We start from the raw sequence: 25927 nt of genomic DNA on the forward strand, positions 1-25927 counted from the left end.
ATACATAATTACAAATGACAATAATGTGCCCTCACTGAGTTTTTACGTGCCGAGGGTATATTTTACGAAATTCGTTTAAAAATTATAATTTAAGAAAATCGTTTTGCATACAATCAAATTCAACATGGCCAAATAATGCGATATACTTCAGATCTGTCCACTTTCATTATCTACTTATGAATAACACTTTTATAATATTTTATAAATCGTGGAAGCAGGTTGTACAAATTTATTGCATATTCGCTCACTGCTTTCAACAACGTCATATATAAAAAATACTTGATTTTTCAGGAGATCGTATTTAATGTTTAAAAATACAATGAAATGTATTTAAAATAAATATCAAGCTGCTTATTGAACTTTTTACTGTGCAATAGATCTTTTTAGATATAACTTGAATGTTTTTTGTCCATTTGAAAAATACATAAGTATATTTATTAAATATATTATATTATTATTAAAATATACAAGTATTTTAAAAAAAAAATTAAACAATACCTTTTCTTCAAAATGCAAAAAAAAACACTTTCTGCCCTGTACCGGGTAAATATCAAGTTTAAAATATGCCGCTTTTGCTGGGATATATGTAGTACATTTTCTGGGCATTCCGAAAACATGCACAACTGAAAATTGACGATTTTTAATATATGGCGTTCTTGAAAGGAGTGAGCGAATTATCAAAATTCTTTTGACCAAGAGAGGTATGTGATAGATTTTGTTTGATGCCTTTCTGTGTTATGGATTTTGTTATTCTATGTACGTTCTCATAAAGTCAGTTAATTGCGATTTGTGGACTTTGCTGTGAGGTGCTTTTTGTGTTATGTAAGAGTAATTCTTAAATACATATATAAGGATGGTTTTAGCATATTCATAGTTTTTTTTTAAAATTATTTATTTGGCAGTCACCCAGTGAAAGGATGTTTCTGAAAGTGTCAAGTATTATTTTAAATTACAAACAAAAAAATAATAGAAAATTATAAGAACAATTCATACAAAACTTCATAGTTGAAATGCGTTTAGCTTTAATTTGTTGAATATTTCCAGAAATATAAAGTATTATTTTCAATATAGATTTTTTGGGCAACAATAACACTAACACTGTCCTTATCATTTATCGTTCACTTTGTGTAATACCACTTAAAATTGTGTTAAATTACCATACAACAAAGTTAACAATGCTTTTAATATACAAAATAATAACACTATTTAATAAGGCATTAATAGTACCACCCCAACCAATAATCCCATATTGTAGAATAGACTGATAAAACGCGTTGTTAATTATTACTAATTATTTTGTACTTAGGATGTTTGTAAGTTTGCTCAGTTTTTTTTTTTGTAATATTCTCAGTTTTCAAATACCACTTTGAGTTTATGTACCGTAGAATGGGGCTACTTGAACTTTGATGTGTTACTTGAGCCCAGTACAAAAAAGATATTTAAATCTGTACAACAAGTGTCACCTGTCAGGGAAACAATGAATCATGTCGATACGTTCATTATTGTATACCAAATGCAGATTTATTTTTTTTTGCACTGGGCTCAAGTAACACATCAAAGTTCAAGTACGGTTTATTTGTATACCTAAATATTTTTTGTATTAAATATTTTGTATACAAATAAACAAACATATTTTTTTAGTGAAACTGAAAAAAGCATCGCCATCTGACGCCATTATTCGTTACATACCAGATTTTTTACATACAATTTAGACAAGTGGATATTGGCGCCATTAAACCGGTCAACGCGAAATTAATTAATTTGCGTATATTATAATAGGAAGATGTGTTAGAATACATACATAAATTTGAATATTTTGAAAGAAATATTTAATGGGTTTTTATTACGTCAAAAACATTTTTTTCGTGCGGATAAATCGTGTTTGTATTATATTGACGTGCTGAAATATAATTGGATTTTTCAGAATTCAAATTCTAACAGACGAGACGTACGAGTATGTACCGTTTAAATGTAGATGAGTTAAAAACAATGTACTTCATTAAATTAAAATATTGATTACATTTTATATATTTTCAATATAATTAATATTTAAAGCATTTACATTGTGGATAGTCATTTTTACTTTTTTGAATATGAATGTACAAATAAACCTCATAAAAAAACTTAAGTGTGTATTAAGTACTTAACTTACTCGTTAGTACTGGAATACTTTTATCACAATGAAAATTTGTTTTATATTTTTTTTTATAAAATTGTTTGTAATATGGTAGTGACGTGTAGTATTTTTTGCATGTTGTTATAGTGATTGTTCTGACGAAGAGACGGGTACATCTCAAAACCGGTAGACAAATAAAATCTCGGTGAGAGTTCAGTTGTTTTGACACGAGTATTCTAGACTCGTCTTCGTCGTCTTCCACATCTGACTATAACCTCCGTACTATGTATATACATATTTCCCGAATTTCCGTGTTCCTTATTCGATCTCTAACGTGTTTCCGGTTATGCCCCTCAATGTCCTCATCGCTGAAGTTCTTAGAAGAGATTTGGTTCTACGACATTCTGAGTGTGTCCAAACACATGTTCACAAATCGGCTCGGCTACAGGTACTGGAGGTCCCGGGTTCGATTTCTAGGGAGGGTCAAATAAATACAAGGGATTTTTCACTCCAATATTAATTCAATACTACCCAGGACAGGTACCTGGAGCAGAGGGCTGATCACCTTTCCTTCGTGTGTTAACGATCAAGATCAAGATAACGCTACGTTTATATGATGCAGTGCCCTATGCACCATTGGGGTGCGGATAAGGGTTTGAAGAAGGAGAATTCTAAAAAAGGCAAACAATCTCAAAATTTATTATAACTAAAAAACTAACTAACTAACCAACACGCCGTTTCCCCGCAGGGGTAGACAGAGAGAATAGAAAGCCACACAACTCTGTATTTGCATACATTCTTCGCCTCTTCCACGTTCATGCATCTCCTCATACATACCCGCCGATTTATTATAACTGTGTATAATAGTATATACTAGAAAATTAAAAGCATACAATAGCACATACTCGAAAATTACGGAATAAACAGTTTTTTATCCCTCCTATAAAATTAGGAATGCTTGACTTATTCCCTTTGATAATTAACCGATTCATTTATCATATAATCCGGTAAGTAAGTACTTAATCCTTTGATGGGAGTTAAGACGGAGTTGGCGTATAAGTTGAAAACTATTACAAATCCAATAAAAAGGGCTCAGAACTTTGTGCACAATCACAGATTGTTGTTCTTATGTTTTTAATCTGTTCGGCTGCTACGAATCCCTCAATTAATAAAATTCTATAATAAGACTATAAATTCTATTTCTTTAAGACACTGATTAAGGGCTTCAAACTTAAATTATAATAAGTTTTACAGTGAACCCCCTTATAACGTTGAGATAAGTACCGCGTTATCGGAGGGTAATTTATAAGGGGTAATGTTTTAAATTTGTATTTTTACATTTAACCAGCGGTAATGACTGAAATTGGTAATTTAAAATTAAAATATAATTTAAAAACATTAAACCCATATACGTAAAGTTCCCTCCGATAACGCGGTACCTATCTAAATGTTGTAGGGGGATTTTATATATTTTCTCATAACCCAGAAATAATAAGCCTAGGTTGTAAGAAAGCAATTCCATCTCAAAAATGATATACAGGTTGTTTTTACGTTGTTTGTCCGCTTCCGTAGTGCAATGGTCAGCGCGCGTAAAGTGATCACTTTACCAGCCCGTGACAGGTCATAAGCCCTGTAGATACCCAGACTTACATATTCTTCTTCTTCTATGTTGGGATGTCTATATGTCCATTTTGCAGTTTTCAGCTGATGACATTATGTGTACCTGTTTTGGATCAAGATGATCAAAATATTACGTTTGCATTACCAAAAGTCGCCCACTGAGCAACTTTCTCAAGCGCGACTCGAATAAAAGTCGGTGTGTTTATCTTCCGGCCAGTGGCAGGCGAAATACACAACGCTGTGTTTACACGAGTGAAAGTGAAATTAAGTTACGCGGGTGTCTGGTAGAAATCCTGTCGTCATTCGTTAGCCAAATGGACGTCGTCGTAATTAAGCATTTCATTTATTCCTAGTAGTCAACGACATTCGGCAAACCTTTAAAAGTAAAAAATTCTTATTTATTGATTTGGCGTTTAATTTGTAGAGCTCCATTTTAATTTATGTATTAATTTTAAATCAAACACAGATTTTTTGAGTCTACTAAGTTGTATTTTATTAACAAAAACACATTCGTTTGATAATGCCCTAACAAGGCGAAACAATTGTCACAATATAATTTTTTATGTGTTTTTGTTAATAAAATACAACTTAGTAGGCTCAAAAAATCTGTGTTTGATTTAAAATTAATACAAAAAGTAAAAAATTCTCATCTTCCATTTGGTTTATTCTTATACTAACCGACTTTTTTCACGTAATATATTATAGTTACAAAAAATATTTCAAATTAATTCATTTACAAGACATTTCTACTCATAACATATTTTGTACAGGTTACGCTGTGTCTCTCCATAAAACAGACTAAGCTCTTCTGCTTGGAGAGGGCCTTACAATAAATGTTTATTGATTTTACTCAATTAATGATGTAATGGTCTTTTTTGTATGATTTTTTTCAATTTATATATTTTACCGGTATTTTTTTTCTATAATTTCAATACATTTTATTTTTACATCTGTAGGAAGATTATTGAAATATTTGTAGATTATTTGGGATTAGTTGATGTTTTATTTTGCTATCGTAAAATCGTTTTGGAATCTAAAAATATGATTTTTTAGGTTTGAATATTTTTCCCCCTTTAATGGTTTGAAAAATACACTACAGAAAATACATTATTTTATTTAAAATTATTTCAATTGATTAAAATTCCATGCAATTGAAAACACTTGAAAGAAATCCAAAAATATTAATGATATCCAAAATGATTTATTCCTTTTCTATTTAAATAAAATTTCATATCAGGTTTGGTTCCATGATGAAAATCCTCGATCAGCGAACAAATAGCGAAGGCGTTCATACTACACCTCTCGCCAGTAGCAAAAAGTTTAACACGTTCTGACCGATAGCGTTGGTGATGAATTCTTACTAACTGTTACCCAGTATGGCGCGTCGCACTGTGAATACCGTCCAGAATAATAATTATGGCCGTTTATCACGAAGCCTTCAAAGGTTTACAATTATTATTTTGGAAACTTAAAATGCAGAACGGAAAAAACCTGTGAAAGTGAGAGTAATTCTTAATTATATCATGTTTATAGCACTCGTTTAGTTACGTAATACTGTGAATTACGATTTATATTGCTGTAGAGACTTTGTTCACTTTTAAAAGAAAAGAAAAAAACTTTTGATCGACGAAAGATGGTGAAAGCTCTAAATGATTGAATAATCGACAGGTATTTTAAAAATGTTAGTAACCGACCCAGAAACTAAAGTAAAATGAATTATAGCGACCACTCGTACATGTTTGGTTAGTAGTCCTATGCGAACCTTTTAGAGGCGTCCAAAATGTGGTTACATCGTAGAATGCTACACATTCCATGGACCGATGTGGTCTGAACCATACACCGCTAAGATAATAGAACGCCGCACCAATCCGTCTTTGCAAACAATCTTCCCCTCTTCTATATTCATGCATCTCCTCATACATACCCGCCGATTATTCCAACTCTTCGCCACAATCAAGTAATTGAAATACTTGATCATGTCAAACTTCCAACCACATTCGCCTCATAACTGTTCTTTCTTCACTTATCTGATTCACATGTCCAAACCATCTTTACTCACCTTTCTCAATTTCATCGATAATGTTTATCTCAGCCTTGTATTATTTCCTTATATCACCATCCGCACACCTTTCATAATTTATAATTATCTCGATCAGCGATATCCAAACTTTTTTGGCCTTATACCCTTATGACGAAAATAATTATTAAGTGAACCCTCTGATTTTACAGGGTGACAAAAAATTAATCACCATACAGAAATATGTTATAATTTTTGCAAATAGCTTCGTACGTCAATCATATTTGACATTTCGCTCACTCCTTTCAAGAACGTCATAAATCAAAAAACTTGATTTTTCAGGAGAACGTTTTTAAAGTTTAAAAATATAATACAATGTTTTAAAAATAAATATCAAGCCACTTATTGAAATTTTACTGTGCGACAGATCTTTTAAGTTAAAACCTGAAGTTTTTTTCTCCATTTAATTTTTTATAATATATTTAAAAAAAATAAACAATACCTTTTCTTCAAAATGCAAAAACAACACTTTCTGCCCTGTAGCGGGTAAATATTAAGTTAAAAATATGCCTCTTTTGGTGGAATATAGTTCATTTTCTGAGCACTCCGAAAACATGCACAACTGAAAATTGACAATTTTTTATTTATGACGTTCTTGAAAGGAGTGAGCGATTTGTGAACAAGACAGATGCAGCATACAAACAGACTGATTAAATGGCCACAGATATGCAATCAATACTGGCGGCAGGTACTTGACGGATATCATATTTATCACTATACAAAAAGCAAATTAAGGTCCAAATAAATATTTCCACAACTCTTCATGTATATATAACATTAATTTTATACTCCCAACCTGACGACAATATATAATATGTACTCTCTTTTGTAAAATAATTCAGGAACCATTAATTGTAGAAATTGCAAAAATAACTTTTGGGTCCGCGCACCCCACCTTGAAGACCGCTGGACTACGTAATATATGGGATGATCGCCTTCACTCTCACTTTCCTTAGGAGAGACAACACACGACAGCATTAAGCAACACCGTAATTAAATCATTTCACTAATGGTCAACTATTTGTAAACTGTCATTAGTCCAACAAGCGTTTAGTCCCTTATCACATCGCTATATGTTTTACAAAAAATGTTGTAAAACATATATGGCTGACTAAGTATTGCACCCACCACTTAAGTCAAGCTGGAATAAAGAGTTATTATTTTTATATTATTATTTTTTTTTTATTTGGAAATTTAACAGAACAGTTACATAAATACGTAAACAATAATGAGTAAAAAAAAAACATTTCATTTACAAAATTTCATTTATTGTTTCGGCATTAACTTTGTGGTAAGACATGTTACAATGATTAAAGAAATCACTTGTTTTTTACCACTTGAGTTTTATTATAGACTACATGTTTATGAAGTTAAACTTCCATCATTCAGGTCTGTATAATAACTTATTATTTTTATTATTATTGTAACTATACAGACCTCAATGATGGAAGTTTAACTTCTGAAATGGAAGTTTAACTTCTGAAACATGTAGTCTATAATAAAACTCAAGTGGTAAAAAACAAGTGTTTTCTTTAATCATTACAAAATTTCACATAAGCCGTTAATTGTAAATACCTGGAAGAGGGGCGGGAGGAAGAAAAAGGGGAAAAGGGAAGATGAAAGCTCAAGTCCAAGACAAATTAAGATAAAATTGAGAAACACCACTATATAAACATCGACTTTTATCAACATCGATTGAAGTGACATAAAATGGGTAAAATAAAATAAAATGTCAATTGGTTACGTTAAAAAACATTTTACCTGAGAAATTGTCGGTCTATCGCTTGTATACTTTATTACGTTATTAAATCAAATACTGTCAAATTTGTTAAATGTTTATGTCCCCGGCTCTATTTACGCCCTAATTCGGATTACATGGCGCTCACTCCTTTCAACAACGTCATATCGCTCACTCCTTTCAAGAACGTCATAAATCAAAAATCGTCAATTTTCAGTTGTGCATGTTTTCGGAATTCCCAGAAAATGTACTATATCCCAGCAAAAGAGGCATATTTTTAACTTCACATTTACCCGCTACAGGACAGAAAGTGTTGTTTTTGCATTTTGAAGAAAACGTATTGTTAAATTATTTTTTTTAAAGTACTAAATATTTTTCAAATGTAAAAAAAACCTTCAGGTTTTACCTAAAAAGATCTGTTGCACTGTAAAAAGACCATTAAGTGGCTTGATATTTGTTTTTAATACATTGTTTTATATTTTTAAAGTTTAAAAACGTTGTCCTGAAAAATCAAGTTCTTTGATTTATGACGTTCTTGAAAGGAATGAGCGATATATCAAAATACTTGATTTTTCAGTAGATCGTTTTTAAAGTTTTACAATATAATAAAATGTATAAAAAACAAATATCAAGCCACTTATTGAACTTTTTTACTGTGCAACTGATCTTTTAAAGTAAAACCTGAAAAAAAATAATTAAACAATACCTTTTCTTCAAATTGCAAAAACAACACACTCTGCCCTGTAGAGGGTAAATATTAAGTTAAAAATATGCCGCTTTTGCTGGGATATAGTACAATTTCTGGGCATTCTGAAAATATGTATAACTGAAAATTGACGAGTTTTTATATTTGACGTTGTTGAAATGAGTGAGCGATGTGATAAGGGACTAAACGCTTGTTGGACTAATGACAGTTTACAAATAGTTGACCATTAGTGAAATGATTTAATTACGGTGTTGCTTAATGCTGTCGTGTGTTGTCTCTCCTAAGGAAAGTGAGAGTGAAGGCGATCATCCCATATATTACGTAGTCCATATATGGGATGATCGCCTTTGAACACATAGGTATATATTCTAATACCAACAACTTCATGTAATATCACTCAATATTGGGTGCTTTGCCAATAAAATAAAAATAAAAAACTTCATTTAAACTTAGTGACCGTAAGAGCCACAGTAGGATGGATACAGTCCTCATGTACACCTAGTGGATGAGGTCATTAAGATCCCCCTGCCATGCTGCCTTTGAATGCATTTTTTAAAAACTGTCATCGTATTTTATATAATGTATTTGCCATATAAAACAGAGGCTTGCACAATTCACCTCAAGGTTTAAAATAAAGATAAAGAAATAAAAACATCTTATTATAAGTTGATCAGCCCTCCACTTCAGGTGCCAGTCCAGGGTAGTATTGAATAAATATTAGAGTGAAAAAAACACTTATATTTATTAGACCCCCCTCTGGCAATCGAATCCGGGAACTCCAGAACGGTAGCCAAGCGTGCTGACCATTACGCTACGGAGGCGGACGAATACGGCGAATTCTATATACTTATGTGGAACAGTTAGGCAAAAAAAAATTAATGAGTTTCTCGTTTATACTGCCAAAACATGGTCAGATTTTGGAAATTTTCGTGGGTAAAAAATATACCCCACCTATTAACATGGATGACTGGCTTTATCCCATTACATTATTTAATTACGAGAAAAAAGGAAAATTGTATTTTCCTTCATGGAAAAAGAAACCTTGCTTATAAAAACCGGTATTCCGCGGTACTCGAGTATGATATATATTTTTAGATAAAAACCTCCAGGGCTTCGCTTCCGAGCTCCATAAAGATATCCACAGAAATCCTGATCTTGACTGCTTTTGATCAAGTTTCCACTTACATAAATAATAAAGTTTTTTTTTGTAAATTCAATTAAAAATATTCTGAAGTTGGAAAAGTTTTGCGGTTATATGGCTTGAGGGCGGAAGATCGGATTATAGAAATCAGGATAAAGAATTTATCACCAGGCGTTGGATTCCGCCAGTTTCGCTATGTAAAGAAAACACACTTTGAACCAACAAGAAATGTATCTGTACAGTAATTAACATTATTATCAATTTTAATATTCAAAATTATAAATTACGACCCATAAATCAAACAATATATATATATATATATATATATATATATATATATATATATATATATATATATATATATATATATATATATATATATATATATATATAATATATATATATATATATATATATATTGTATATATATATATATATATATATATATATATATATATATATATATATATATATATATATATTGTATATATATATATATATATATATATATATATACATATATATATATATATATATATATATATATATATATATATATATATATATATATATATATATATATATATATATATATATATATATATACATATATATATATATATATATATATATATATATATATAATATATATATATTTATATATATATATATATATATATATATAAATATATATATATATATATATATATATATATATATATATATATATATATATATATATATATACATATATATATATATATATATATATATATATATATATATATATATATATATATATACATATATATATATATATATATATATATATATATATATATATATATATATATATATATATATATATTATTTATTGATTCGGCATTAACTTTGTGGAATGACATGATTATTTTATAAAAATTAAACACTTGAATATACCACTTTAATGAGTTTTTATTTATATTTACGACTAGTTTCGAAAACGACAGATTTTTTCATCTTTTGGTACAAATCAAAACTAACGAACAAAAATATATTTAGGTTAATAAATATAGGGAGGGGGGTTAAGGAACAAGATTTCTTTGTAAAAGGAAACATTGATAATAATGGTGACGTATTTTGAAAAAGTATATTATTAATTAATGTTATATTTATATATTTATTAACTTATATATACATTATATTTATTAACCTATATATAAGTACACCTAAATATATTTTTGTTCGTTAGTTTTAATTTGTACCAGAAAATCATCTGTTGTTTTCGAAACTAGTCGTAAATACAAATTTTAATAAAATAAATCAAACAATATTATCAATTTTATTTGAAATAAGACCTATAAAAATTTATCAATGACCACTCTGTGTGAGATTTGAGTTTCTTTTCACCAAAATATATACACTTTATGTAATTACAGAAACTTGATTGGTTTTAAAAATATCATTATAAATTTATTCCGAATGACCCGATTTTTTTAAATTCATCATAAATAACCACGGGCCGTACGTAATGTCACCGTAAATGTAAAAATCCTTTTGCAATGTAAAAATCCTTTACAAGCGTTGACCATTTCAAAATATTCCACATTCAATGTATATCGTTTACGTATTCTATAAGTAAATGTTTAATATTAAGGGCAACATTTTAAGTGTCCAAATACTTGCTCACAAATCTGGACTTTCTACAATTATAGGAGTTATTTTTTATATTATGTATTGACATAAAATAACCTAAAATAATACAATAAAAATGATATTTTCTAGCGTTTCTCGTGTCTGTGAATATAATCTAGGATTCGGACCTCACGTACAAATGTGTGAATTTATGCTCAGTTAAAATATTGTTCATCTCACCATAGATGTCTCTAGTGAAATTCTAGTCATTTCAAGCAATATGTTTCGAATTTGAACAATATATATAGCAGTTCCAATAATTTGAGCAGTGTGGTTGTCAATCATAGGTAGAATGTTACACGTGTGTAAAGTGATCACGTGAACCAGCCTATGACGGTCATAAGCCCCGTAAATGCTCAGACTTCCATATTCTTCTTCAATTATGTTGAGATGTCAAAAAATAATTACCTTAGGACTAGAATATTTTTCCGAATATTCGGAATCGTCGATTAGATTGACAATTTATGACAAAAGAAGACTTCAATTCACTTACGACATGTAAGAACGACGAATTGCAAAAATTCGGCACACATGACGAAAATAGCAGATTGCAAAATCTTTTATATGTAATAAAAGAATTCGCTTTTTTATATTGAATGACTATTATGTCGATTCAGAATTGAAATATTTATAAACGTAACGTATTTATTCTTACGGCCGAGTAATCCATGCTGTTAAATTTTACTCTTTGAATCCAGGTGATGAACGAATTCGTTGGTAAAATTTACCAACATATTTGGTGCGCTAATATATTATTGAACACTCTCCTTATCATTCATCGTTCACTTTGTGTAATACCTTTTAAAAAACAGTTACACAAAGTGAACGATGAATGATAAGGAAAGTGTTTTATTACCATACCATAGTGGTAATATAAGATAACTAAAGAAATAAAGAAATAAAAATCAAACTAAAATAAAAAATACCACAAAGTTAACAATGCTTTTATTATACAAAATATGATAATATTTATTTAAATCTTCTAGAGCAGACACATTTGCAGGTATATTATGTTGTGAAGGTGTTTAATAGAGCGGGATATAGTTTACACTTTGCGTCGCAATACCGGTGCATTTTTTAAATCTCATTTCCTAAATATTATGTTTTTTGATTATGCATCACTGCAGAACATATAAAATAATTTCGCTCTCAATATTCAATTGTATTGTATGTATTAGCACGTATATTTACCCGGAGCCAATGAATGTTAGTTTAAAGCGGTTTAAATCCACTTTTCTGTCATAATTTTTTATGTATTAACTTCTCTCTTGTATAAACGTTTATTTTACCTTGTGCGAGTATTGTAGAGTAGAGCGGCTGAACTGCACGGCTGTTCAAACTCAAAACATAGTAAGGAACATTTTTTTTATAGATGTTTTTTTTGCATTTTTGAACTTAGTAGAATCTACTTAGTCCAAAAATGCAACGTACTACAGGTAAAATAAACGTTTATACAAGAGAGAAGTTATAACATATAAATTATTATACATATAAATTAAGTTATTACATATAAATTTAGTTATTACATATTAATTAAGTTTGGACTGCAGTGCTTTACCCTTATTTTCCATACAGTATGTCTTTGAAACACAACGGAGTCCTGGTTCCAACTCTAATGTATGGAAGTGAAACATGGAGTTGGCAAAAGAAGGATGAAAGTAGACTGAATGCAGTCAAAATGCGATCTCTCAGAAGAATTTGCGACAAAACGATGTATGATAGATGTGCGAATAGTGAAATAAGGAAGGAATGCAAAGCTGAGATAAGCATTATCGATAAAACTAAGAAAGGTGTGTTGAGATGGTTTTGACGTGTAGAACGAATGAGTGAGGATAGAACGGTAAAACAAATTTATGAGACGAATGTTAGTGGGAAAAGAAGCAGAGGAAGACCGAGAAAAACATGGCACGATCAGGTATGCTAAATACTTGAAAGTGGTCAGGTTAGGAGTCGTAACAATCGGCGGGTATGTATGAGGAGATGCATGAACGTGAAAGAGGCGAAGAATGTTTGCAAGGACAGAGTGGTGTGGCGCTCTATTCTCTCTGCCTACCCCTGCGGGGAAGCGGCGTGATGGTTAGTTAGTTCGTTAGTTATATGTCTTTGAAAACACTGTAGTTAATATCTGAATTGAATCTCTTAATTGTGATTTACATTGTATTTATAAGCAGGGTACAAACACTAAAGGAAATAAAATAAAAATAAAAATAAAAATTAATACAAGTGCCTAAACGCAGGATGGAAGACAACTTATAGAAAGTGTACTCACTAGAGCCTGCAGACGATCAAGCATGGCCGAGAAAATACGCTACTGACAAACTATTGAAGAATATCAGTCTCAGAACTGTTATTATTTGCGACGTGAGACGCCAAAAAATCAGTGTTATTATTCCTTTAAAAAAGGCGTGGGTGACATTGAGATGAAAGCGCCTGTCGATGTACATATAAGTGTACTAGAAATTCATGTGCGCAGTATTATTAGATATACATATTATTACACCAGACAACTCTAATAATGCAGTAGGTGTTTCGGGAAACACATATCTCTCAATCAACACGTGTACATAAATATTTTTCACTTAACCCTCACGCCGCTTGCCCGCAGTGGTAAGCAGAGAGAATAGTACGTCACATCAATCTGTCTTTGAAATCTTCCCCTCTTCCACATTCATGCATCTCCTCATACATACCCGCCGATTATTCAGACTGCAGACCTGCTATATATATATATATATATATATATATATATATATATATATATATATATATATATATATATATATATATATATATATATATATATATATATATATATATATATATATATATATATATATATATATATAAATATATATATATATATAAATATTTACATAAATATAGATGTGTGTGTGTGTATGTGTGTGTTTGTTTGTAATAAAAGTAAGAAATGTTTTCTCAGTTCGGTTCAAAGCTAACGTGACCATTTATTTTTGTCCTCAATACGGGACATCTACCAATTTTTACGTAAAAGTATGTATATTCACGAAAACACGTATTATTTCATAGTTTTTACGTATTTATAACAAGAAAAGGAATATTGATGAAGAAAATATGAGGAAAAAGTAGTATCAATATGAAAAAAATTATGTTGTTCAGGCTGTCTTTAAATGGGACGGTCCCGTTCAAAATGGGACGTATGGTCACTCTATTCATAGCTGAATATATTAGTCAATTATCATCTTAAGCTTTTATAAAATCTTAATCTAAAAAATACAACAATAACAATAACAAAAATCCATCAAAATGGGTTAAATTCAGCAGTTGTTTGCATACATTTTTAAATTGCCTAATAATAGCAAATACAAGCCAAGCATTCATTTCCACGTCAATGTCGCGTCATTTATGAAACACCTTGCCAATATTTTGTTTACGTACAAAGATTAACCTCCTTGCTTGTTTGTGACAGAATAAGTCATACAAAAATATGTAACATGTTAGTCATTGTGAATAATAATAAAAAAAACGTCCAAAAGCGATTCAAAACCCATTTTAAAATGTTGAAAAACCGATATCACAAATAAAAATAAAAATATGTTGGCAAATTATTTTTTCGTAATCTTTTCGACACCAAATGGTGTAAAGGGCACTGCATTAGATCGATACAGTTCGAATAAAATGAGTAGTTACATCAAAGCAAGGTGATATATGTATATAACTATTATTATGTTTACTTAATTCTTTATTTGTTTTTTATTGTATTTTGTAATATGTATACTTATCCCATATGAGCTTTGTCCGCCATCATAGTGTAATCTGGTCTTATCAGATCATCATCCGGTCTGATGATGTCGGTAACGACAAAACCCGTTCACTTGTCAAATAAAATATATATAAAATGTTATTTTATTATATAAAATGCAGATCTCAAGAAATGTAAGTACAAAATATAAATCTATAATATAATTATGTTAAGGCTGAGATCTCAAACGTTCAGACGTGTTTCCAAGTCAATTTAAAAAAGGAAATACATATAATGAAATATGATTTTTTCTAGAATATTTTTATCAATTTCTTTAAATTCTACCTTACAATAACTCTTTTCTTTTCAAAACCATAAATTTATTTCGAAGAAAAACTTATTTTTTCTACACAAAAACGGTGTTTTAGGCAAAAAAATTAATAACGTCAAATATTACCTGGGTTTAACCTTCCAGCGGGCGCGTTGTCATAAAATTTATGACAAATGCACCCTATCTCTTCCTCCACCCTTACTACTTGATTACCAGCATCCAGCTCCGAGCTATACGAGGGTCAGTGTCTCTCTAAACTACAGATGTACCTAGTGTGCTGAGAAGTTTTTGTTTTTCATTGAAATTTTGAAATTTCCTTTAAGCGTAAATTTAAAAAAAATCGCTCCTTAAAGTGTATTTTATGTATTTCATAAAGAAATAAACCAATTTTCATATTAATTATTCATTTAAATCGTTTCCTTTATAGCTTAATGTATTTTTTTATTTATTTTAGATGTGTTTAAACAGGAAAACATGTCAGACCAACGGAAGAGAGGAGTTAACAATGGAAGAATTTTTAATTGGAAAAAATAAATTTACAAGATGGTGAAAGATGGTAAATTTACAAGTACATTTATCATTTTTTATTGCGTAACAGCAATTTCATAACATTTATATAAAGTAAACCAAATTTACAAACAGAAAATTTAATGACATAAAATTTATGACACGCGCCCGCTCAAGGGAAATTTCTCAACGCGCCCGCTGGAAGGTTATAGAAAATATGCAAAAGGCGTAAAGAAAGTATATTATTTTTAGACCCAATATGTCAGGTAAACAACGATGACGTTATAGTTGGTGATTTCAATCTCTCATTGGCTGATACGAGCAGTCACGTGACCCAATGGTCACGTGGACACAGATTAATCGCTTTCTTCAATACATGCGTCAATCTAACTGTAAAATTTCTATGAATATTTGGTTATGATTCTGTATGTAAACAGTAAAATCGTACGTTTTGCGTATTTGAAATAAAATAAATAGAGAAGGCACAGTTTGAGAATACAGTAGACTTATTGTGTCGTCGAAAAAATTATATTTCATTTTCGTATTCGAGTCAAAAATAAATAGTATAATATTTACGCTAGAATTGTCATTTTTTCTTTGATGTAAGTACATGCGAATATGTCCTTATAATTTATGATACCCTGAATATTTTTGTGCTTTATTACGCATGTACATTGAAAACTTCGTACAAGTACGGCAATGCAACGTCGAGTACCCTATTCACTGTTTTCACTCAACTTTTACTCTCAAATATCACCTGTTATTCCTCCATTTCCGCACTGCAAACGTTAGTTTGTTTAAAATCTTAAATTTTATAAAGTTTTTCACCGATTGCTTTGAAATTTCGACACAACGTCGCACCCAAATACGAGCGTGTTTTTATCTGTCTGTCAATATAAAAAAATTTATACATATTCCTTTGCCTAAAACCCCAAATTTCCTAAAGTTTTTCACTGACTGTCTTGAAATTTCGACACAACTAATACATAATATAAATACAATGTTAATAAATTATTTATTTTCTTATTCTTATTTTTTAATCGTATAAAGTAGTAATATGTGTATTTAATATTTAATACATATTTATACTAAGATAATAGAAAAACAGTTCTGTGATCTCAGATATTTTGAATATAATTAAACTCTCTCAACGTAATAAACTTTCTAGCACAATGAAAATAATGAAATTTCAAAGAGAAATATAAAAATCACAAAAGCTAAAAAGTTTATATTTCAGATAAACATTTTTTTTAAATTATGATAATATTCATATTTTACAATAATATCATATTTTTATTTAAATATATGATAATATCGTTCGATATTATGATATTTTAAAATAAAAAATCCTTTATCATATTTTTTTTCTCAACAAGGTTTCTGCTAATAAAAAAGCTTACTTATTTAAACAATAGATGTTACCGAAGAAATAGCTTAGGCAAGATGTTTTTTATTATTTTTTTATAAGTATATCGTAAAATGTGCATTTTTGACCTAGGCTCTTAACGCATGTTTGTGCATGTTGGTCTTCGGGTCGACCAAAAATCGCATGTGTTTAACATTTTGTATAGTTTGCATGCTATTGTCCTGACGAAGAGACGGGTACATCTCGAAACCGGTAGACATAAAAATCTCGGTGAGTGGTTATTTACTAATATAACTAACATTTTTGTAAAAAAATAGATTAGTAAAGAAAAATCTAACGAAAAATCGCTTCATCTTCTTATAATGATACGTAAAAACACTATTTAGGTACTTAAAATACATTATATAATTTCTCACAACTCAAGTAATGTGTTCACAAAATAATCGAAAATCCATGTATATATATATATATATATATATATATATATATATATATATATATATATATATATATATATATATATATATATATATATATATATATATATATATATATATATATATATATATATATATATATATATATATATATATATATATATATATATATATATATATATATATATATATATATATATATATATATATATATATATATATATATATATATATATATATATATATATATATATATATATATATATATATATATATATATATATATATATATATATATATATATATATATATATATATATATATATATATATATGACAATTTTTTTAATAAATATAACACCGCGTCATTTGAAAAAGGCTTAAGAGTTCAAAAAATTCAATAAAATAGTTAGTATTCTTTGCACGATACCGCTTCAATGGTTTCTATGAGTGTCTATTTATAAAAATGTATAATATTTATTTATTCCTTCCTTCTACGCACATCGTATCCGTTATCTTCATCATAAATTACATAAAGGCAAGGCGACCAGCGTCAGTGTTAGTGTCCAATCTAGGAGTACCTATACGAGTACCTATCCATTTTGTGCAAAAAATGTATGATGTTTACACAGACGGAATTCAACCTTACGCACGTTTATCCATATCTATATAAAAGAATAAAGAATTTAATATACTCACAAAATGAAAGCGTACTTGATTTTGCAATATAATAAGTTCTTTGTAAAATTTTAGAAAGAAAAAAAACATATTTTTTGGCATGTTTGAAAAAAAACAAAGTTAATTTGTGTAAATCAAGTTGGATTTCTTGGTCGAAATTTCTGCAATCCCTTCCATCATTATCATCATCAAACCATTATCCGCATCCGATGGTGCATAGGGCACTGCATCATATAAATGCAGTGTTATATCGATCGTTGACACATGAAGGAAAGGTGATTAGGTACCAATCCAGGATGACATTGAATAAATATTAGAGTGAGATAATCACTTTTATTTATTTGACTTCCCCCCCTGGGAATCCGAGTCCGGGACGTTCAGAACGGTAGCCGAGCGTGCTGACCATTACACTACGGAGGTGGATTCAAAATTTGAACGTTCGAGATTTAAGCTATAATTTTTTTTTTGCATAAATTGAAAAAAAAAACAATGATACACTATTTTTCTAAATCAAATTCAAGGATTTCTTGGTAGAAATTTCTGGAATCAGTCAGATTCTAAAGGACAGTTTAGCGAATGACGACAATTGCGTCAATGATTTCAACCGTAAATTTGAAACGACACATATCCAAATCATCGACCTGAAATATGTTATCTTATAAATATTATTCCTGGTTTTTAAGGGATTAGTTCATATTCCTTTAGGAATATGGTACCAAACAGTGAATCTTTTGTTGGAAAATTGAATGTGTGAGATTTGCTGCGAAATTATAATAATAAAATATAAAAATACCATTCTTTATTGACCAAAAATAATTATCTTTATTACGAAAACAGATGATCGTTTTTTGCAATAATTATTCAAGGTTTATCACACACTATGCAAATATTTTTATATTATTCAGGAAATTTTGCAAGGGAAATGTGTCGCCAAAAATTTAATAGCGGTTGCAACATGATATTTATGTATATTAAATTAAATAACAGGTTGGCTTATAACCGGTTTTATTAATTTCACAACATCGTCAGATGGTACCCAAAAACATCGACCTTTAAAACATATTCAAATCGATTAATTAATTGCTTTTAATATGCAAAAAATAATGTCACTAATGCGTTTGGTAAGTATATGAAATTTTAACGTGATTAAAATATTACTTTGATTTTAAATATAATATGATAACAACTACATATTAACTTGACCAGTAACCTGGTTTCGTCATCATCAGACTGGTGAGAGTATAGTAGTGCGATGTATAGTATTAAACCAGCCTATGACAGATCGTAAGCCTTGTAAATACCCAGATTTAATATTCTTCTTCGTATTTGTTGGAATGTCAAAATGAATGCCATGTTGTGACAAAATTCAATGCAATCGTGTAATAACTGAAGGAGATTTAACCCTTAACACTCCCTATGTAGAGTGTGGCTCGACATCATATTTATTATGCCTACTTGGATGTCGAGTTTAGCTCGACATCATATTTCTCAAATTTTAAATTGTTTAAAAAATTATACACCGTCTAAAATTTACAAAAACAAAACTAATGTAAGACCTCCTTTGTGTTAAACTATTTTGTAGATCAATTTTGAAATTAATGCTAGTCTCAGATACTAATTAATTAGAAATTGAGGAGTGCTAAGAGTTAAGATTTTGAACGTATAAACATCATCATTTTTTACAACATTTTGAGTGTGTCCAAATACTTTTTCACAAAATTGGATTATCTCCAATTAGGAGTTATTTTTTTTACATCTCTACATAGATCGATAAGAATATGGAAGCCTAAGCATTTACGGGGCTTACGACCGTCATAGGCTGGTTTAAGTGATCACTTTATACACGTGTAGTGAATATTTATGAATGACTTCTATTTTATTCTTCATCTATTTCGAGATTTCAAAAAATTATAATTATTTTTATTTATATAGATATACTGTGGGTAAATTTGAACATAAATATGTTCGTTTACCTGTAACTTTAGCGATTTCGATTAAATAATTTTATTTCTGACTATGTCGCGAAAGCGATAAAACCGGTTATTAGTCAATAAAAGTACGTGAAATTAAGTACCAACCAGTTATTTAATTTGATATATTTTAATGAATTTCCACCCACAATGTTGAATGTTTTAGTGAGTTGCTTACTGCGTTCAAATCTCGCAAATTATTGATCGAGAATGCTGTTCGGTAGATTACAGATTACTGGATTTTTAACGTTTTGAATAATGTAGTACGATTGATATGTGGAAACTAGGGGTATTGAACTCGATTTTGGCCTATGTTTATAAACCGTATTGACCACACAACCAGTTTAGATTTAAGCTTATAAATTATGTAGCCATCAACATGAATATCGCTTTACTGCTACATAATTCAGTGACCACCAAACTTTTTTATATTCCTCCTCGAAATACATTTAGAGGATGACCAAAAAGTTCATGATTGCTACAGAAAGATAACATGATTCAAAGGCATGGCCAAGGTGACGTAGTCACTTTGAATGTGTTTTTTTAAATGTATGAAAGATACTAATCGAATTATTTTACATACAGAGAGATACCTGAAAATATGATTTAAATTTTTGTTATGCAGCTCATAATCTGACCAGTTTTCTTATCAAAATCTAATTTGGACAAATGTATCAAGAACGTGTGAATATGCAAAATATTTACATAGGTGCCTACTTGTTATATTAGTGGTACTTAGATCAGTTTTTTGAATGCCACTTCTTAAATTTTTCAAAGATTTAAAAAAAAAATTATTAACCGGGCGTTATAAATATTTTTTTCGGCCAAGGCAAGCCAGTATTGGTAGTATTTTGGACTGAGATCAACAGAATCGTTATTCAGTATTATGAAACAAAATTAGAATCCTAAAATATGAAAAATTAAAAATGTGCCACTCAAAAAACTGATCTAAAGCGTAGATGTTCGGGAAATTCATAAAAGTGGAAATATCTGGAAAACTAAGGCACTTTTACTGAAGTCATATTTTCATTTTTTGGTGAGTCATAAGCTGGTGAGTCATTGAAAGGAATAGGTTGGATTATGGGACATATATATATATATATATATATTATTCCATATATATACATATATTTCATATATATATATATATATATATATATATATATATATATATATATATATATATATATATATATATATATATATATATATATATATATATATATATATATATATATTATTCCATATATATACATATATTTCATATATATATATATATATATATATATATATATATATATATATATATATATATATATATATATATATTCCATATATACATATATATGGAATATATATATATGATAAAAGATACTAATACATACTTGTTTTTTTTTATTAACTTTTTTTTTAATAATTGAGTAACAAATCAATTGCAACAAAAAAATACGATGGGTACAAAATAGGGAAATAGGTGTTGAAGAGGTCAAGCAAATAATTTTTTTTAGTAATTTTTGTCAAAAATAATTAGTCATATTATTTTTTGACATCTCAACATAGATGAAGAAGAATATGGAAGTCAGGGCATTTGCGGGGCTTACTTAGCTTTTCTGGCGACTACTTGTTTACAAATCTAATAATCCAGTTTTGTGAACAAGTGTTTGGACACACTCAAAATGTAGTAAACTTTATTTGCAACAAGCAAACAAATAAAAATGCTTGTTAATGCGTTTCTTCAATTTTTTTTATTATTTTTTAATTATCGATAGTAAGTACTTGAAAATGTGTTGTATGTAATGGAACAACACTAATCTCGGTAATATAGAAGTACTTAAGCCCTATAGCTGAGTGATTCGTAATTAGCGTCCTGGCTACATCCGGTCGGCGCGCGGCGGGCGTCTGAAATGTTAGATCTGGCCTGAAGAGCTTATTTGATATGGCCTCAGGCGCCGGAAAATGAGAAAACAAACGCTCTTCTATCTTACTTAACTAAACTTTTTCTTCTTCTTTAGCCTTCTGTCTTTCACTGCTGTATAAAGGCCTCTTCCGTATCCTTCCAATTTATTAATACAAGTATTAGGACACAATCAAGATATAGTGAATTCCAACCTTTTATTTAGTAAATACAAATACCGATTTTCAACAAAGAAGTTCACTATCATAATACACGAGGACATAACAAAATACATGTGGAGCCGATAAACACTACTAAATTTGGAGTAAGGTGCTTAAAATATATTGCCTATACCCAAATAAACCAGCTGCCTGACATATAAAACATAGAACCCATTCGGGGATCCAAAATAAATGATCTGAAAAAATACTTTATGGAAAGAAATATCGCTCACTCCTTTCAAGAACGTCATAAATAAAAAAAACTTGATTTTTCAGGAGAATGTTTTTAAAGTTTAAAAATATAATAAAATGTATTAAAAATAAATATCAAGCCACTTATTGAACTTTTTACTGTGCAACAGATCTTTTTAGGTAAAACCTGAAGGTTTTTTCTCCATTTGAAAAATATTTAGTATGTTTAAAAAAATAATTAAACAATACCTCTTCTTCAAAATGCAAAAACAACACTTTCTGCCCTGTAGCGGGTAAATATTAAGTAAAAAATATGTCTCTTTTGCTGGGATATAGTGCATTTTCTGGGCATTCCGAAAACATGCACAACTGAAAATTGACCATTATTGATTTATAACGTTCTTGAAAGGAGTGAGCGATATATGTAGTCTTTAGTCATATTTTCTTATTTTGTTTTTACCTTAGGTATTTTATATTTTCTCTTTTGTTGTATTTTCTCATTTGTTTAATTTAAATATGCTTCCTTCCTTATGTTTTTCTCATTTTTTTTCTTTTAAATATGCTTTTTATACCTATTTATTATACTTATATGACTTATGTATGTAATGTGTTTTGAAAAATAAATAAATAAAGGAATTTGTTTTAAATGCCAAACTTCTTAACTAAACAAAAGGCTGGAATTAACAAAACTTTCAGTGTCCAAATACTTGTTCACACATCTGGATATCATCCATTTATGAGTTAATTTTATATATTTTTCGATATCTCGATATACATACATAGATGAAGAACAATATGAAAGTCTAAGTATTTACAGGGCTTATGATCTGTTAAGGGCTGGTTCATGTGATCACTTTATGCACGTGATATTAATTGGTAATTACTGGAAAACATCTGAAATATTTTCATTATTTTTTATACCACATAAAATAGTTCTCTATTACTTCAGAATAATCTCACTATATGTCGTATACAACACGCTTGTGCGCTTAGATATTGGATATACATATAGAAGTTCCAAAAATAAGTGTTCAACTATGGGTGGAATGGTGAGTCATGCAAGGTGATCACTAAAGCTAGCCGACGAGCTGATGACAGGTTGTAAGCTCCGTAAATGCCTAAAATTTAATAATTAGCTTCGTCTCTATTAGACATCTATAATATGTCTTGATAACAGTCCCTCGAGGGATTATTCATGTAAGTATTTGTGTACTTACACATTCAAAATACATGAATAAAATATTATGCAGGAGAGACCATCTTTTCTTAAAATAAACACGTGTGAGCTGTAATGTTGGTTCGCTTATGTTTTATGTATGGCATAAAAAATTCAGTAAATCGATAATCATTTATCAGGCAGCTAAAAGTGGCGAAGGCAATAATAAATTATTCACAATTTCAGTAAGACTTCTGCTGAAAACAATTTTCAGTTACTCGACAAATATCTATTATATTGCTGAAATAACGTTTTCAGCGATGGCGAAGGGCACAAACGTACACGTCAATTAGTAGTGGTGATAATAGCTTTATTATTATATATATATATATATATATATATATATATATATATATATATATATATATATATATATATATATATATATATATATATGTTTATAATATGCCCATGTAAATATTATGCACATTCATACATAATTTAAATGTTTCTCTAAATTAGATTCTTATATGAAAAAACGCTATAATGAATTTATGTTTCAATGTATACACAGTGAAACATCTATCTATCGTTTTTAAAGGGACATATTGAAATAAACTATGAATGCGGGATAAAGAAGTCAATACACAAGGAGATACGATCGAGTAAAGATACCGTCCTCCCAATCTGCGTAACCATATCAGGTAGAAATTTCAAGAATACAAGTTTTATATGTTAATAAATGTATTAATTAAAAAAAATACAAAGTTGAACAGAACCCAAAGATCTTCAGACCTCTTCTGCTGTATCCATCACACAAGCTTTCGATAGTCTGTATCCTACACGTTGGAATATTGTCGTCGAATGTAACAAAATTCAGAAAATTTAAAAAAAAGTAAAAAAAACAGACAAATTATATCAAATATGTAGCATAATTCAAACGATGAATGCGGTAAAATAATGGATAGAAATGATCGATGCGATATATTTTTGTATGAAATGAATTCGGGGTAGAAGAAATAAACGACACATCCGGGATAACGATTATTCGAGGAACGATAGATAGAGGTTTTACTGTACTGTATAATATATTATCATAATATAACCAATACTTAAATCCTATAAATATTTTACTGTTATATTATAAGTATTATTTCATAACATCTCAAAATTTATGCAGGTAAGTAAATTCGTACATGTCCATTAATTATTAAGACTTTATTCATTGTCAGATAAGTAATGTTGTATATTATATTATTTATTGATTCGGTATCAACTTTGTGGAATGACATTATATATAAATAAATAAAAATATAAAATAAATAAAACTCATTAATTGATTCGACAGTCACTTTGTGGTAAAATCTATCCATTTTTAATTAATGTTATACTTAGTAAATACCACATTTTAATGAAATAGTGGTATTAACTAAGCAAAACATAAATTAAAAATAAATAAATTCATTAAAGTGGAATATTCAAGTGTTTAATGTTGTGTATTGTTAAAATACTCTGCGTTATTTCACAACAAAAGTTCTACTACAACCGTCAAAATTACAAAAATACTGTTGTTGTTTTGAACAAATAAATAAAAATCCTACCTTGAATTAATAAATTCGAATCCGGAACTGTAGTCACGTCCTAAATAAGTTTATCAACTGTTTATATTCAAAATTGGATTGATCACACACTGAGTAACAAAACACGTACCGAAGAGCAACCTGGAGTGACTTATCCCAAGTCAATTGATCAGAGACATGCCGCTGATAGTTTGAAGTTGCGAAGGCATAGACAATAGTTCGCAGAGCGACCGCGCCGTCGGACACGCGCTCGTAGACTGAGATCGGACTCCAGTCGCTGCCACTCGCAAGAGATCCAAGTACAAGTCGCGTACTGGAGCCGAGATGTACCCGCTCCCGTGTACCTAGCTCTTAGCGCTCCTGCCGATCTAAATCAGTGGTCTTCAACATTTTAACCACCGCAGAACGCTAAAAATTGTATATTTTTTCAATAACAGAATTCAATCCGTTGCGTAGTGGGGTAGACGCTCGACTGCGAAACTGGCGTCGCAGGTTCGATTCCCGCCAATTGCAAAATGAATTGAGGAAAGATTTATTTTCAATTGGTCTGGGTGTTTGTGATGTATTTTTCACTTTAACCTTCCCTATCTTTACTATCCTACCTGTAGACAAAAATCTAAAATATACCTTTTGCGGGTTTTTCCTTTTTATAAAAAAAAATAATAAACCGATTCCTTAGTCACTTTGCGGTAAAATCTATCCTTTTTTTAAAAATCAATTGTGACACTTGTTTCGATGCATTCCGTATCATTCTCAAACACCGGTGTTTAAAAATGATTAGGAATTAATGATTCAATTATAGA

The 25927-nt window shown here is 29.4% G+C and overlaps 1 protein-coding gene across 1 annotated transcript in view; it reads right to left on the minus strand.

Moving 5' to 3' along the window:
• LOC148303594 (venom dipeptidyl peptidase 4-like) overlaps positions 1-25383 on the minus strand; it is a 99044-nt gene extending 73661 nt beyond the window's left edge. Inside the window, exon 1 of the mRNA XM_088269721.1 lies at positions 25146-25383. The gene's annotated coding sequence lies outside the window, so the exon portion shown is untranslated. The remainder of the gene's footprint in view (positions 1-25145) is intronic.
• Between the last annotated feature and the right edge of the window lie 544 nt (positions 25384-25927).

Source organism: Brachycentrus maculatus, unplaced genomic scaffold, assembly GCF_059751285.1.
Source record: "Brachycentrus maculatus isolate JH-2025_06_01 unplaced genomic scaffold, ASM5975128v1 h1tg000361l, whole genome shotgun sequence".
Lineage (NCBI taxonomy): Eukaryota > Metazoa > Arthropoda > Insecta > Trichoptera > Brachycentridae > Brachycentrus > Brachycentrus maculatus.